At 39.5% G+C, this 4,077-nt stretch overlaps 1 long non-coding RNA gene across 1 annotated transcript in view; it reads right to left on the reverse strand.

The window, feature by feature from the left end:
* LOC128247317 (uncharacterized) overlaps positions 1-4,077 on the reverse strand; it is a 42,560-nt gene that overhangs the window by 1,485 nt on the left and 36,998 nt on the right. The window lies entirely within an intron of this gene.

Here is a 4,077-nt window from a genome sequence, read left to right on the forward strand (position 1 = left end):
CCTGAAACTCGAGTCACCTTTATATATTTATATTTATATTTATATATTTGATCCTTTATATTGAACACTCAATATTTCATCTACATTCAATACTTTATTTCATGGTGCCATCCATTTTTATTTTATTTTATATTATATATTGTATATTATATTATATATTGTATATTCCATATTCTATATCCCACATTGGTTCTGCAGGAATATAAATAAAACATAAAAAAACAGACAGTGTTGGAACTCTTTTAAACAAAATAATATATATATATATATATATATGGTGAAAGCCAGTTTATGGGATTACCTAAAGTTTTTCGTCCATAAAGGGTTTAGCTTTATGACGTATCGTCAGATCTCAAAAACATGTTGTCCAAAGACCTCTTTAAAATATGGAGGAGAAAATACCTCACTACTCAAAGTTAACAATTGAGGATTATTTCCCATAGCTATTGGCTATCGACTTCTGGCTGTGCCGCCATCCTGTGGGTTCCAAAAAGCTACCAGGAACCTCCTGAAATGTAAACATGGCCTGAAAATCTCCATTCTGGAGTTAAGGATGTTTAGCATCGACAACATACGACCACGGTGATACATTGGATGTTCTGGGAACTCTTTCAAGCAACATCTCTCCAACCACAGAACCTCCTTCAGAGTTCCAGAAAGGAGATACGTAACATCACTGGCCAGCCACGCCTGGCAACTAAGAGATGATGGGATTTCATACTCGATCTCATGGAAAATCCTCAAGAATCCAGGCCCCTACATCAAAGGGATGAAGCGTCGCAAGTTATGCATAGTTGAACGTGCAAGAATCCTATAGGACTCACTCAAACTAAGGAACATCTTTAACTCCAGAACTGATATTTTCAGGCTATGTTTACATTTCAGGAAGCTCATGCTAGCTTTTTGGCGCCCACAAGATAGCAGCACAGCCGATAGTCCATAGCCAATAGCAAAGGGGGATAGTCCCCAAATGTTACCTTTGAGGTCTTGGGCCAACAGATCTTTGGGAACTGACGATACGCAATAAAGCTAAACCTTTTATGGACAGTAAACCTTAGGTAATCCCATAAACTAACCTTCCCCATTTTTTAATATATACTGCTCTACATCTTAAAATGTGCTTCTTCTTTCGGATTTATGTTTTTCACAAATGATATATATATATATATATATATATACTCTTTTACTTGTTTCAGTCATTTAACTGCAGCCATGCTGGAGCACCACCTTTAGTCGAATAAATTGACTTCAGGACTTATTCTTTGTAAGGTTAGTACTTATCCTATCGGTCCCTTTTGCAGAACCACTAAGTTGCAGGGATGGAAACACACCAGCATTAGTTGTCAAGCGATGGTGGGGGACAAACACAGACACAAATACATACATGCATATACATACATACATACATACATATATATATATATATATATGTATGTATACAACAGGCTTGTTTCAGCTTCCGTCTACCAAATCCACTCACAAGGCTTTGGTCAGCCCGAGGCTACAGTAGAAGACACTTGCCCAAGATGCTATGCAGTGGGACTGAACCTAGAACCATGTAGTTGGGAAGCAAGCTTCTTTCCACACAGCTACTCCTGCGCTGAAATATATATATGCATGTGTGTGTGCGTGAGTGCATATGTGTGTGTGCATGTGTGTGTGTGAGAGAGAGAGAGAGAGAGAGAGAGAGAGAGAGAGAGAGAGAGAGAGAGTTTGAAGATATATATTATCCAGGTAGATACCATAGTGGTTCTCAGCTGTGTTCCAGGTTATGGCTAACCACATTGATCAGTACTTAATGTCTATAACTACTATTAGTTGTCAGTCACTCTGTAAATTCTTCCGATGGATAATTCCATATTCGCTTCACTGGGTGGTAATATTGTCTGGAGTATATATTAGCAATAATTATAACAATATAGAATACGGAAACTTATTCATTTTCAAAATTTATTTTCTCTTATTTTACAATTTTATACAGCATATAGTCTTTATAACCGACATGTGTTTCCACTGCACAGACTACGGGCAGTTGTAAATGCAACCTGGCATGATTTTCCATGCAGCTTCTTCAGGATCTATCAATCTGGCTAGTTTCAAAGTGGAATTTGTTTTTTATCAGTTAGTGTTTGGGGGAAGGTTATTTTGAAGTTCAATCTTACTAACAAAACACTGTAGGTCATAAAGACCACAATACTATGCTATATAAAATTGTAAAACACGAGGAAATATATTTTGAGGATGAACAAGTATCCATACTCTATATCGTCATAATTCTTGCCTTGCAAGATGGTGGCACAACCGGAAGTCGATAGCCAATAGCGAAGGTAGATAATCCCTACTTTGAGTAGTGAGGCATTTGCCCCTCCATATTTTTAAGAGGTCATGGGCCAACAGGCTTTTGGGATCTGATGATATTATGGACGGAAAACCTAAGGTAATCCCATAAACCGGCTTTCACTATTTTTAATATATATATATATATATTAAGATTAATCAAAGGACATACTACGTATGTCTACCTGCTGGAAATAACAATCAAAACTCATTCAAATCGCCGAAAACAACTTATGATAACTACAGAAATCAACCATCTGCGGGCAAACGGGCCAGGACAAACTGTCAACATACATTCAAGTATTCGGACTCACGTGAAGGACATCATTGATGTCCTGTACCCATATATGCATGTATGTATACATCTTTAGGAAAGTGGGTTATACATCATTAGATGTACACCTAACTTTCCTATGTTAAATTAGAAGTGAACTGAACGCAGAAACTCCAATCTGATCAACAACAACAAATATTTATTGTATGGTAGAAAATAAAACAGCTTCCAATTGTCCGGTTTCCGAGTAGCCTGAAATGTAGATGTATTGTTCCTCGAGCTGGTGTCGTTGTAGAGACAACTTCGTTCAACCACACTCAAATGAGAGAGCCTGCTTAGACGTCTTGCTTGGTCGCTGTCTGCGGGTAAAAGAGACAGGATAGAAGCGGGAACGCTTGGATGCTGAAATCCACACATGCGTGGTTAAGGATTCAGCAATGGCGACTATGCCTTTTTGGCGCCAATATGACGTCACTACAATGGCTCCCCCTTGAGTGTGGAACACGAAATTAAAAAAATTTTGGAGGGACGTCTGAGGCGAGATGGCAATCGAAACCACGCAGAAAATGCGGCACAAATATATATCAAACACTCGGTTTTATCTTCACTGTATGAGTGGGACATCCCCTCACGGAAAAATAGCAAGAGCCAACCGACTAAGATACCTAGTACCAGGCATTCCTCCGACGTCGCCAAGTTTAAACAGGACATCATTACCACTGTCAACATCATTACCACCACACATACAGAATACAGCTATATTACAGTTCCTGCGCCGACGTTTTCGCCATCAGTGTACTGTCTACCACAATGTCGTGCGCCAACAACCCCACCACCAGGGACACACCAGATTAACACACTTGGTTTTATCGACTCTGTTAGAGTGGATGTTTTCCACTCACGATCAACAGACCATCCAGAATATTTACCACCAGGTAACCGGTCACAACTGGCATCGATGCTCAACCATAGCTCCGCAACTGACCACAACCTCCCGCGTATGGACATTCCAAATTTCCTTGTGTAATTTTTTACGAACCGGATACATAGTTTTTTTTTTCTGAATGGAAGAAAAATGTTCAATAAAAAAAACTGAAATTGTCCAGTAAAAACAATAAATTAAACGTAAATAGTTTTTTCCAATTTCTTGAGCCAATGCACCGTCCTGCCAAACCTAGTGAAATAAGGTTCGCTAGGGTTCCTTTGCAACGACGAAGGTGGTGTAATTGTTGGTGTGTGTGATTGTGATGGTGCTGATGTTGGTGTATGCATTGGTAAAGGCGTTGACAATGTGTGTGGTGATAGTGGTGTGGGCGGCATTTGAAACACGGGCACGTCGTCCACGGGAGTTGAAGGTTTGTCAAGGTACGCTTTTTTCAGACGGTCGACAGACACAATTTCTGTACGACCATTAGCGTCGACCTTGAAAAACTTTGGAGTGCGAGAAAGCACACGATAGGGTCCTT

This window comes from Octopus bimaculoides, chromosome 3 (assembly GCF_001194135.2).
Source record: "Octopus bimaculoides isolate UCB-OBI-ISO-001 chromosome 3, ASM119413v2, whole genome shotgun sequence".
Classification (NCBI taxonomy): domain Eukaryota; kingdom Metazoa; phylum Mollusca; class Cephalopoda; order Octopoda; family Octopodidae; genus Octopus; species Octopus bimaculoides.